Consider the following 14,042-nt stretch of genomic DNA (forward strand, 5'->3'; position numbering starts at 1 on the left):
TGAGTCAGTTGGCTTTTTATTGACTTGCCACATCACAGGCTCATATTTCAGATTTTTCAAGTCAGTTAAGTCAACTATTTCTCATTCTTCCAAATTCCTGCTTCCAAATTTTTTGAAATGCATTGTCAGATATGAATGTGTGCCTTTCTGACCTTGTAAATGTATACCTTTAAGCCCAGAGTCCCTAGAGATACAAGTGGATGTCCACACCCTGTAGGTTTTTCTTTCTGATTGCAAATCCCACTCTATTTTCCCCAACCCCCACCCCAGGCAACTCCAAGCTTCACCTCGATGAAACTGAAATGTAAATGAATTCCTGTTATTTCCAAGTTGTAGGACTCTAAATGACTTTTATAATCTCTCTCTCTTCATAATTTTTTTTTTAGATTTCACATAGGGAACATGTGTTAGTTATTTAATCATAAAAAAATCCCATATATTTTAAAAAATATGTTCTTATCATGCATCTTATATTTTGGCAGTCTTCTCAATAGTCTCTGAAAATTTAATTCAGTAATTATTTTTTAATCTGGTTTCTCAAATTAACATTTAATTTACAAAAAGAGCCAAACTGAAAATAAGCCAAGCTATATATCTTTATAAGTAATAAATCAGTAAAATTGCAGAATGTTAGACCTGGAAAGATCCTCAGCATCATCTAGTCCAATAATTTTTTCAAACTATCTCCATGATTCTTAGGGTTCTAGAGATAAGTCTTGGGGCTACAGTAGAGGATAAGGGGGAGAGGAATTGGTATGGACCCAGATCTTCCACCTTAAAAAAAAAAAAAAAAAGATTTTGTTTATTCATTTGAGAGAGACAGAAAACAAGTCAGGGGTGGGGAAGGGCAGAGGGAGAAGGAGAAGCAGACTCTCCACTGAGCAGGGAGCCTGATGCAGGTCTCCATCCCAGGAGTCTGAGATCATGACCTGAGCCAAAGGCAGGCACTTAACCAACTGAGCCCCCCAGGTGCCCCTCAACAATTCAGTCACAAGACCTCAAGCTAATTATAAGAAAGGGCATTTGTTGTTACCTTTTCATAAGATATTCTTTATGTAGTTTTTTGTATAACTGAATCCTCCTCATCTTTCAAGATTAGACTTAGTTTTAATCTCTGAGAAACCTTCTCCAATAACTTTCACCAAAGTAGTCCACTATCGCAGAGACTGCTGGTTACCTCTTATTATCCTTTCTTCTCTTGAGAGAACCCTTATGTGTAGGCGAGGCTGTTGTCAACGGGATAAAAAACTATATATTATTCACTATATTTTGCACCAGTCTGGTCATGTGACTAAGTTTGGACCACTAAGACATAGGAAGTATTTTGTAAAACTTTTGGAGTTTCCCTGTGGAAATGGGTGGGCCTTCCTCTGCCCCTTCCTCCCTTCTAATTCCTTTATGATGAAGCTTGGATGGATTCAGGCAACCATCTTGGGCAATGGGGCAGCATTCTAACCAGGATGGAGCGTGAACCAGAATAAACCTACGTCTCTGCTAACTTTGTGGTGCCACCATAGTGGACTGGGCTGCTTATCTCAGGATTTCTTGCCTGAGAGAGAAAAAATGAACTTCTAAGATACTTTAATTTTATAAATGGCAATTTAATACAACCTCCTTATTATGCAGATAAGAAAACAAAGACATTATGAATATGTGACCATAAATATGGTAGACCAGGACAGAGTCAGTTCTCTGATCTCTGTCTAGCCCTCATCATATGTGAATATTTCAGGAAAAACAGAAACCAGGCATACTGAATCATTACTGTGTGTGAGGTGCAGAAGTATGAAGCATTCATAGTCTGACTTGTCGTCATACTGACAAATGCCTAAATAATTATGATACAATGTGGTGAGTAGTATAATAATAGAGATGTACATATGCAGGAAAATGAAAAAAAGGGGGTGATTTAATTCTGCCTTACATTATCAGGAAGATAAGAGGTAACATAACAATTAGGCCATGATGGAAGAGTAGGAGTGCTCCAGGTGTAAGAATAGAAGAAGAGTAAGAGAGGTATAGTAGGCAGATGAAAACTAGAGTATAGAAGCATGAAAGGACATGGTGTGTATAATGAATAATCTGAAGAAAGCAAAAAAAGTGACAAATGAGCCTAGAAATTTAGAAATTTAGGCTCGGAGGAGACCCTAAAGTCTTTGTATACAAATACTGGAGTAGAGCCAAAGGCAAAGAAAGTTCACACTATGGTAGTTACTGCATTGGATTTTTTAAAATTTATTTTCTCTTCCCAATAGAAGCATTATTTCTTTTATTGGGATTGAGTCTTTGACAATACCTGTAGACTGATGGGGCCCACCCAAGGTTCCAGTCACCCTTGTCCATGCAGAGCCATGCAACCCAAGCTAAGCCACTTCAACACTCCTGTCTTGTACCCTGAATCTTAAGCAGCAAAAAAGGAGACCAAACATGGTTGTCACTTCAGTCATCAACAAGTCTTTTCCTTCACTATAACATTCCTGCCACGAAACTGTCTTGTGGCCTCCTTAGCCCAGTCTCAACCCAACCCAAGCCCCCAGGGTGGTTTGGCTCTTATTCTTCTTCCTGTCCATTCTGAGAGTCCTCATTCTTCTCTGACATATTTATTTTGCTTAAGTTAAACAAGAGGGTTTCTTAAACAGGACGCTTGAGACAAAGAAATTTAGCACATAAAGTATCCCAATATGAATCACCAAGGTTAGAAGGAAATGTCTCTCTCCAGCTCCATGTTGTTCCAGGGTTGAAACTGGGGTGTCAGAAGTTACACACTCTTATTGGTTCTTCCACTACACTATATTTATCAACCTAGCTTTTTCAGTAAAAGCTTACTAACTTTTTATGTTGTTTCTCAATTGTTTCAGAGTTTAATCAGGGAAGATGGACTATTTATTGGGATTTCTCAAAGGCCTCAACCACCTATACTATCACAGTAAACCTACAGGACAAACCAATGGGGAGAGAATATTATCAATGTCTCCATAAACAGCAAGAAATAGTGTCCAAGTGACAGCCACGGCCAAAACTCTCATTTCCTAACTCAAAATCCCAGTTCTTTCCTAAAAGGGATTGTCCAGCTGGCTTTTGATCCTATTGTTGCTGTCCCAAAACATTTTCTATTTTACAAATTCAGAGGCATTAGTAATGATTTTATCTTTGTCAAGGCAGGAAATTCATGCTTCCCATGAGGAATCTTTTAGGCCTGACCCAGATAAAACTAAATGGCTTTTATCTGGATTCTTGCATTCCTCTGGATTCAAGGAGAAGGGGCAAATGCCGAGAAGGAAGTATGCTTAACACAGCATACAATGGACTTCTGAATCTTCTGTAATTAAAAAGGGATTTTTGAGAATTTATTTTATGAAGATCCTCAGATGATTTAGAGGACACATTTTTTTGAGATAAATGATCATGTTACCAAGAGTAATAGGAGATATTATTAAGGGTTGCATAAATACTTGGAGAGTGACAAAGAATTTAAATGATGCAGGATAGAAAAATTTCCTTCTCCTAAAAAATGAAAGTTCAGATTAATGGAACAACTTGAAAGACATCTCAACTATTTCATCCCAATGCTTCACAAAAATACACAGATGGGTTCTAAGATGGGGTTATGAAAAGGAAAACACATTATCAACCTCTTTTATATTCAACCCTGATTTTTTTTTTTCAACCCTGATTTTAAAGTCAAGTGAAATTCAAGTGAGATGGAGTGTGAAGCTCCTTCCTGGAGTCACCTTTCTAGACTCACACATAAACTCCAAGAGAAGATGCCAGCAGCTCACATTCTCAGCCTTCATGCTACCTTTTTCAGTAAGGTTTTGCTCTTATTTAGGAATTATCTACAGGTTCCCATCTCTGTAAATCATCAAATCATGCATTTCAACATAGATCATCTATTCTAATTACTGCACTTAATCAGCAGATAAACTTACTCCTAGAATGATAAATCAGACACACCCAGGCCCAACTAGCCAGTTAGGGGCAAAGTCCAGACCCATCTTCTACCTACACAGGACCTTGAAGGGAGAAATTAGAAGATTTTTGTCTTTGTTGACACTTGTATATTGGGAACGAGATGGGTGAAAAAGATCACTTGTCCCCATAGTGATACTAAAATTACTTTTGGTAGCTGGCAAAGGAGGAATCGGCTTTATTTGGGAAAATACCTGTGTTATCTCAGCCTGCTATAATAAAACACCATAGACTGGGTGGTTTAAACAACAGAAATGTATCTTCTCACTGTTCTGGAAGGTAGAATCTGAGATCAGGGTGCCAGCGTGGTTGTGGAGGTGGTGATGTGGTGTTGATGGTGATGATGAGGTGGTGGTAGTGAAGACGATGGTGAAGTCATGGTGGTGGTTGTGGTGGTGGTGATTATGGGGATGATGTGGTGGTAATGGTGGTGGTGGTGGTGGTGGTGATGGTGATGATGATAGTACTATGGTGGTGATGACGGCTGGGGTGATGATGGCAATGATGATGATGGTAGTGATGGTGATGATGATGGTGGTGATGTGATGGTGATGGTGGTGATGGTAGTAATGATGATGGTGGTGATGGTGGTGGTGGTGATAGTGTTGATGATAGTGATATGGTAGAGATGATGGCTGTGAATATGATGGTGATGATGATAATGGTGGTGATGGTGATGTGGTGGTTGTTGTGGAGGTGGTAATGTGGTAGTGATGATGGTGGGGAGAGTGATGATGATGGTAGTGGTGGTGGTGGTGATGGACATGATAGTATTGTGAAGAGAGTAAGAAACAACAGAGAAATATGGGAAGCCAAAAGGGGGGCCACCAAGCAGATTTAAGGCTGAGGCACCTGTGATATGAAATGATCACGGAAAATCCCTAGGGTGGGGTACCCAGAGGGCTTCCAGGTACAGGACACCCACCATTCAATTTTAAGTCTGTTTACATTTGTTTTGGAGATAACTCTTTCTCTGATCCTCAACATCCCCAGCTGATGTGATTACATACCGATTATGCCCCGTGAAGTGAGTATTTTTGTGGAAATCAAGGAAGAGTCCTGATTTTATATCTTAGGCTTCTGTAAAGTAGAGGTGGTTATGCCTAATGATTTGTAAGACCCAAAGATGACTAGGAAACTCGTACCCTCTCATAGATCTACAGAAGAGTAGAGCCAATTGTGTCTGATTCTCAAGAAGCAGGGAGACCCCAGCTAACATGGGCTAAACAGGTAAAAGAAATATTGCAGATATTTATTCAATGTGAGGTTTGTTTAGAGATCATCAAAGCCCATTGTTAGAAGCTGTTATGTGGAGAAAGAATCCCCTCGCTGGATATATTAAGGTTATGTCAAGGCCCCAGCTTCCTGCTGAGCACTCCCTAGTGAGGCAGCTGTCCACTCCTTCTCTCTTAGTTAGCAAGAAAGGCTGAGGGGTTCTTTTCTTTTCTTTTTTTAAAGCTAACATACACTTGGAGTGTTTTCTTTGTTTGAGGGTTAGGGGAAAAGGGAAAACCTTTAAGTACATCGTCTTTTCTTTCCCATAAATGATCAAATAGTCTATTCAAGTATTTTCAAAATGGTTATACTTTTGAGGAACTATTGTCTTCCCCCCTCACAACCCTGATGAAAGATGATTCCAAAGGCAATAAAATGGGCTCCAGAGACGTCTGTTTATTTATTCCAAATATTTCAGCTAATGAGAAAACAAATTTGAGCTCCCTGTCCTGGGGGTTTTGCAGCCAAACTCTTTGGCAGTGCTCTCGGCATGGGCACCCACTGCTTGTCTTGCTGCCTCCAAGGCTCCTTGGGGCCCACTGTCTCTCCAAGTTTCTCATTAGTAGGAACTCCATCACTCACGGGACACAGAGGCCTCACCCCTGCTGACACTTTTATTGTGCTGGCCTTGCCAGCCTCTCGTCCCCTCTTGCACCCCAGCCAGCCCTCCCTCTCTGCAGGACTCCCTCCTACTCTCAACCTTCTGTGAGGCTCCTGGCAAGAAACTGCCCTTGATGGATCCCACAGACTCCTGACCTCACTTTGAAGTCTCCACAGCTTAATCAAACACACCCACCTCAAGATTCAACATTGCTCCTTTAACCGGCTTACCAAACTCATTAGGCACCCTGGGGGACCAGTTTGTCTCCTATATGACAGAATAATAAGTAGGTTTGGGGGAAAGAAGGGAAGTGAATGTTGTATTGTTGGACACGCACCACTAAGAAAGCAGAGTGTCCTATTGGAAGGAGGTAGGAGAGCTGCTGCTGACAGCCATCCCTCCTCAAGCTCCCGTGTGGACTACAGAACCAGGCTTTGGGGACAGAGAGATGTGAGTTCAGCACAAGTTTGATCTCAGCTTTGCTGCTGTGGTTGAGCTTGGACAGGCCACTTTGAGCAACACCCCTTAAGGTCACTGTCAAAATTAACTTAAGTACTTTCCACAGTATGTGGTAAATAAAAAAAGTATGATCTCAAAAAAGCAAACTATTATTATTTCCAACGTTCAGCCTCAGTGAAAGGTGAAGGGCTAGCTGGCCAGCTCATGGAGACCCACGTCTGTACTCCCACTGAAGTTGTTAAGGAGGCATGACTTCATGCTGTTTACGATGATCCTGCCTAGTCACATACCATTGGTGATGAGTGCTTCAGGGCCTCAGAGCACAGAATAATCATAATAAAAACCACCATTTAAAAGGCTTCTATCTATTGCCCACTTATCTTGGACCAGATACTGTACTGAATAATTGAAATATAATACTACCATTTTGATTGGTATTATATCCCCATTTGACATTAAGGGAAACTGATAATCTGGAAATTTGCATGCTTTGTTTAAGGGTCTTATATCAGTCAGAGCCCTAAGAGGAAACAATACACCCATCTATAAGACATGGCGAAGCCCCCAGAAACTAACAGAAGTGGAAAGCTGTTATCATCTCTAAGCTTGAAGAGGCTGGGTGGTGGGTAGCAAGGAGGAGTGATGTTATCGTACTCCAGGGAGAGGCAGAGCCATAGAAGAGCCGCCACCCAGCAGGACCAGTAGCCACAGCTGGGAGGCAGGGAAGGACAGGAGTAAGCATTGGGTTAAATTCCCCATTAGCTGAATTCAAGAGGAAGCCAGAAGACAAGCGAGTGGGATGCAGTGGTCTATAGTGGTCAGCCTCTCTGGGCCCAAGGAAGAGCAGAGGATGGTAAAGAATGGATGGCGGGCACAGGGATGCCATGGAGAATAACCAAGTCACTCAGCTGCTCAGTGGAAAACCAAGACCTCGCTCAACTCGTTTGTCCAAGAGCAAGTCGTCTCCACCACCTGGAAGATATTAGTACAGTCTTTTAAGAAAATAAGTGAAGGGAAATTACAGAATGCTATAAAAGAGAATGTTAGAAATAAGTAAATCTTATTTTGAGTCCAGGGTCTACTACTGGAACACTTTGTGGTCTCGGACAAGTTCACTCAGCCTTTTCAAGGCTTGGCTTCCTCATCAGTGAAACTTGGAGAGTAGTCATCCCTGGGGCAGACATCCAGGGTAAGGGGTAAGCAAGATAAAGGAAAGAAAGTGGAGAGACATTGTCATAGCAGCTACGAAAGCAGAATTGGGAGTGAGGCTACCCAGGCTCAAGCCCTCACTATGTTCTCTGAGGCAAGTTCACCTCTCATTGCTCCCACACTTCTCCTCTGTGAAACAGAATGATGATAATACCTCCCATACAGGTGCGCTATGCTGTGACTCAGTCGATGTAAAACTTAAAATTAACCAACAGTTCACAAGAGTTCAGTACATGTTGGGTATTTTTACTCAAATGCTTAGCACACGGCCTGTTGCAGAGTAAGTAGTAACCTAGAGCTCACCTCCAGGTGGGTGGGAGAGGATGAAGAACATTTGCATTCCCATGTCTTTGTTTCTCTTCCCTCCAGAGCACTCGGAACCCATGCCAAACTGAGCTTCAAACATCAGTTTAAAGAAATACGTGCACCCCTATGCTTACTGCAGCACTGTTTACAATAGCCAAGCTATGGAAGCAGCCCAGGTGTCCATTGAGAGATGACTGGATCAGAGGTGGGGAATACATATACAATGGAATACTATGCAGCCATAAAAAAGGATGAGATCTTTCCATTTGCAACAACATGGGTGAACCTAGAAGGAGTTATGCTAAGTGGAATAGCCAGAGGGAGAAAGAAAAATACCATATATTTCTCTTATATGTGGAATCTAAAAGACAAAACAGACAACCAGCCAGGACAGAAACAGACACATAGATACAACAAACAAGCTGTTGGTTAGCAGAGGGAGGTGGAGGGGGCAGGGGAATAGGTGAGATCTGAGAGAGGAGGAGGAAGGTGCTACTTAGGCTGACATAAGAAATGATGAATTTTGGTTTTTGTTGTTTTGATCCATTAGAGAACCATGGAGGAGCTGGGATGAGCTCTGAGCTAGAAGTCGCTCCCACAGGTCCACACATGAGATCCCTATGTTGACCCATTTCATGTTCCTCAAGTGCTCAGAGGTGAGTTTTTATGTTGTTCTCCCCACTGCTTGTCTCCTGCCTTCTCCCTGAGGGACCCTTGTATATCATGTGGATTCTTCCCCACAATAAGCTTATCTAATTATTCTCCTTTGCTATTTTCCTTGAGATCTGAAATGATAACAGTTCCCAGTTTCTGTCTCCAGATTTTGGCCAAAAGAGATTTTTTGCTATATTGACTCATCTAGTTTCTACTTGTTTTGAAACATGACAGCTGAAAATTAAATGAGGAGATTCTGCATATCATCTTCAGGAAAGTTGCTTTATTAACATTTTCAAGTAAGCAATAAAGAGTTTTCTCTTGTTTTTTTTAAAAGATTTTATTTATTTATTTGATAGAGAGAGATCACAAGTAGACAGAGAGGCAGGCAGAGAGAGAGAGAGAGAGAGGGAAGCAGGCTCCCTGACGAGTAGAGAGCCCGATGTGGGACTCCATCCCAGGACCCTGAGATCATGACCTGAGCCGAAGGCAGTGGCTTAACCCACTGAGCCACCCAGGTGCCCGAGTTTTCTCTTGTTAACAACAGATGGTAATGTAGTTTTATAGTTATGGAAGTCGGTGCTCCACACCTCAATGACTCCCCCTCAGCACTCAAATGCTTTAGTGTTTTATTGTGGGCTTTGTTGAACACAAGAGAGTGATCATTTGGTATTTCAATCATGCCCAGTGCTTGGCACATAGTAGGCACTCTGTGAATACTGTCTGAATAACTGAAGGAATTAATCAATTGACCAAAGCTCAAAGAATTTTTTTTCACACAGCACATGTCAAAAATACAGAGACTAGGCCACAAACATCTTTTGAATGGATTATGAATAAAACCACTGAAAGCAGAGTTTCGAGAATTCTCCTTCTGGATCCAGGTCAGGACAGCACATAAGTTGCCCTCCTTCTTGTTGCTGCTGTCTGTCAAGGACAAGTAGTGCTATTTCAGAACCACTCACCTCAGTCAAGGTCATTAAGTTTTAGCCACTGCGTGGTCACTTCATGAGCCCCCAACTCTAGCACACCAATTAGAGCCCATGTAATTGGACCCCACTTCTTGACAGCTACTTTTTTCGTGGCTAAATATTCTCCCTACCTATTTGTTGATGTGTCGCAGGTACATATACAACAGGTAGCACAGAAATGAGGTGTAACACCTCTACACCCATGCAGCATCAATGAAGTGGACAGTCGAGGCCGCACAACTTGGATGTGGCAGCCCAACACACTGACACGTGATTATTCAAGAGGTTGTAGTATGCATTGCCTCTCCACGGAAGTTATCAGAATGAAAAATAAAACACTGGGGAACCTTTCATAGAATGTGTTTTTACAGCATCATGAAAGTAAGAAATGATTATTATAATAATATAAGCAACAAAATATATGTTATATACAAAGTAAAGACCACCCCTTGGCTCTTACCCTCCCCCTCTGCCCTTCCCAATTCAAATAACCACCAAGCTTACCAAGATCAACAGATTTTGATTATCCTTTTGTTCATTTTTCTATGCACATACTTTCTTTTTATACAACTAGACTATACTATACATTTCCTGCAACTTGCTGTGTTTGTTTAACAGACATCATTCCAAGTCAGTATGGAGAGATATGCCTTTTCCTCCTTGGGTTTCACATGTGGCATTGTAGGTTGATTCTAGTTGCTTGTTGTTGTTTGGGAGGTTTGTTTGTTTTTTACTGTTAAAAACAGTACATCATGATCATTTGTGTACATACTTCTTTGTATGTTTATTTGTAGGATACATTTCCAGCAGTGGAATTGCTGGGTTAGAGGGTAGGCACATTCCAAATTTGGACTGATACTGCCAATAGCCCCCACTAACCGGTCATACCAACTTATACTCTCAGGAACTCTATTACTTTGTATTTTTTTCCTAAAAATGAGGGTGGAAAAGATGGAGAATGAATGCCAGGGATTTTGACTAGGGAGGAAAAGAAACCCCAAGATCCAGGGTGAGTCGCTTCAGCACTGAGCCTCTGGCTGAGTCTTCTGGCCCTGACACACCACCCAAGGAGAGAAATGAAAGAAGGAGCTGCTGATGAACACCTCCCACCATGTCAGGACACGAGAGCCGGTTTCTGTCCATTACAGCAAACTTCAGAAAACAAAGAAGGAAAGGCTCAGAGAACATCTTCTCATCTACCTGTCTGGTTTTGTTCAAGGCTCTCTGTACTTCAATCTAGGGGATGATAGTTGTCTTTCTCCGCTTGATGAGAGGCCTTTTGGACAAGACTCTCTGTCAAAAGCAACGAGTACAAAATAAATGGTGGAAATTTAATTCCAACAGCCTTTCACAGTTCCCAGAAGAAACACCATCCAGTGCAGTGGGTGATTGAATCATTCAGGCGAAATGGGGTTAAGGGGACTGACATCGATAAATTGGCTTTTTTGGGGCCTGCCCTGGATACATTAATAAAAATCTCATGGAACATCTTCACCCTATGCTTGTCAAGCTCTGAAGCAATCCACTGCTCTTTCTCAGCTTGGATTTTTCTCTGAGCGGAACAAAATGCTATCTGATCCCAAGATAAAATCCCACAAGTACCATCACCTGCTGCCAAGAAACTTTCTCCTTGAAAAGTAGGAATAAAAATTAAGTTTGTAAAGGAAAAACAAATGCCAGAAACAGGCAGCCTTGCCACTGGAATGTTCTCAAAAGAATCACCTTCAATTTTTGGAAAAACTGGCGAGTCCATTGGCATCCCTTCTCCTGTTTCTAGTATCATGGTCTGCCAGCTTTTTCCCTCTTTTGAAAAAAGTGCTTTAGTAAATCTATCTCTGTGACCCAGCGTGGTCCATACCAGCATGATGAATTGACTGTCACAATCCTAGAAGCGAGAAAGTCTACGAGATAGAAGTTGATTCTCATTATGCACAGTAGTTAAAGTCACAGTGAACCTTAAATTTGAGAACACGGAGTCACGGCTCTGAGGGGAAATGCACATGAGGTTCCTGTGAGCCGCAAGCTCATTTCTATCAATGGATCAATACATAAGCATGTTGGATATGTGTTTCTGTTTAAAGATGCATTATTATGTATGGAATTGATTATGTATTATGTTATAGCGATCCTATATACATTGGAGAGGTAATTGCTGTAGATGAATATGGTTGCTCGTCAACATTGGATTCATGGCCAACGACATGACTAATTCATGGCTGAGCAAAGCGTGGCACGCATCTTGGCTCTACGGGGCGCATCACAGCCTTCCTGTGTTTAGCAATATGAGGCTGCACTCAACGCTGCAGTTTGGGGCCATTTCAAAAAATGAAATTACCGACAAAAAGTACAAAAATGTGAAAAACATGGCACTTACTCCACCACAAGGAGGATGCTCATCTGCTGTAGGATAGCTAAAGCAAACAGGCAGAGCATGGCCCTGCTCTCCCTTGGTGGCATAGGTGTATGTCAGTTGACTCAAAAGTTTTGCTGCCTTGTGCGCATCCATGAATGATGACCGAGTGCCACAAGTATTGATTTGGGCTTACAAATAAATGTTTTCCGGCATGTGACGGTGCAAACATGGAAATTGTGTATTCTGTACACAGGATTGAGTGTATTTCATGCTCAAGCCAGAGCAGCAGATCAGACTTCCCACCACCACCACCAGGCATCTGCCCCCTTGTCTTCCCTAACTCCTCTGGGTTGGCTTAGTTTGGTTTGGATGACTCCCACAGACGGAGCCCCTTCATGAAGGCGCTGAAGAGAGGAGGGGCCAGGTTGTGCAAATAGTCCTCTCTCCCCGCAGCTGCTTACCATCTGCTGGGGGTGGGGGAAGAAGCTCACACATAATGATGGTTTCAGACCTAGTCTGGTAAGTGACCTTCCCAACTAATGAGGCGAGAGAGACTGTGCATTAAGAAAGTGGACAAGTACTTCTTACAGTTTGCCTTTGTATTCTTTATTCTTAATCAAATCCTCTTTTACAGCACAAAAATAATAATTCTTTCAGGGGGGTGCCTGGGTGGCTCAGTCATTTAAGGGTCTGTCTTCGGCTCAAGTCATGATCTCAAGGTCCTGGGATAGAGCCCTGCATCTGGGTCCCTGCTCAGCAAGGAGCCTGCTTCTCCCTCTCCCTCTTCCCTGGCCCCCACCACCTCTGCTCGTGTTCTCTTGATCTCTCTCTCTCTCTTTCAAATAAATGAATAAATTCTCTTAAAAAATTATTTCAAAGGGAATACCAGAAATAGGATTGCCAGATTCAGCAAATAATAATACAGGACAGTTAAATTTGGATTTCAGTTAAATAATAAATGATTTTTTTTTAGCCTAAGTATGTCCTGTGTTTACACTAAATACTTCATGCTTATATGTTAGTGTAATTGTGTCCACTGCCATGAGAAAGGCAAATAGCTGAGGAGGGGGTGAGTCTGGGCTGTGGGTGATGCATGGGAGTCAGGGGAAAGACAAGAGGAGAGAAGGTCTTTCCTGCTCCCCTAAATTCCTACCTTAAAGTCATTTCAATTTTGCTGAACTTCATTTTCTTTATCTTTTCCTTGGGGATAGTTTCTTCTTCCTCGTAGAGATTAGGTTAACCAACTGTGATAATGTATGTAAGTCTCCTTTCTGGTGCCCCAAATAAGCCATTGTCTTTACTCATATTATTCCTGCCTAAGGCAAGAGACAGAACCAGTACTTCCATGACCATTGGGTGTTTCATTTCATTTTCATTCCCAAGGCTGCTGTGGCCCAGAAAAGGTCACCATAGAAAGGCATCATCAATTGCCCCTTTTTTTTTTCAACCTAAGAGAAAGGAGCTTGTTTTACAGTGGCTCTAATTTCCTTAAGGCTGAGTCTCAGCATAAAAAGTAAAAATGTCAATTCAATATCTGCTTGTATCACATCTCATCCAATATCTGGATGTTTGGAAATGTCTAAACATCAGTTTTTCCAATTTGAAGACAGACACTTGTTGATTTTGTAATATATGGCTGTGAAACTCCATTTGGGTTACTTTGTACCTTTACTAGCATTCCTAAAGTGACTTTCCACACATCTGATTGATTTCTGGCCTATTCCCCTTTCAAGACCTAGCAACACAGGGTTTGAATGATGAAGGGTTCAAATCAGGAATCCTGGAAGCTCGCTCTATAACTTCTCTGAAATGGAATTGGTGCCTTTGGTTGCTTTTCTTAGTTAACTTTCACACCTTGAGAACTTAGTGGTGGCAGCAAAGTTTTTCAGCAAAAACAGTGGGATTCATTCGTTCATGCAGCTGGTATTTTTATAGCGTGTGACTCCAGTGGGTCAATCACGGCGCTAGGCACTGGAGAAATATAATAAACAACAAAAATAGAAATCTCTGTTCTTTTTGAGCTTACAGTCAAGGAGGATGGACAACAAAGACTGATAAATAGATACTAGCAATTGACCTTGGTTAAATGTTTGTAATACATGACCGGTCCTCTGTCAGCCAAGGAGCTTAGATGGAACAGGTTAGGAACGTTGGCATACGCCTGCCCACAGGTGTCCTCCACCGGAATAGTATAGATCGCATAGACTTCATCTTTAGACCACATACGAACAGGCAATGGGATTGG

General features: G+C 41.8%; 1 long non-coding RNA gene across 1 annotated transcript in view; it reads left to right on the plus strand.

Moving 5' to 3' along the window:
* Positions 1-14,042, plus strand: part of LOC309841405 — a 444,569-nt gene that overhangs the window by 377,249 nt on the left and 53,278 nt on the right. Inside the window, exons 8-9 of the long non-coding RNA XR_014299107.1 lie at positions 7,883-8,024; positions 8,370-8,475. This is a non-coding gene — a long non-coding RNA (uncharacterized lncRNA). The remainder of the gene's footprint in view (positions 1-7,882; positions 8,025-8,369; positions 8,476-14,042) is intronic.

Source organism: Mustela nivalis (genome assembly GCF_964662115.1).
Source record: "Mustela nivalis genome assembly, chromosome: 9".
In the NCBI taxonomy this organism is placed as follows: Eukaryota; Metazoa; Chordata; class Mammalia; order Carnivora; family Mustelidae; genus Mustela; species Mustela nivalis.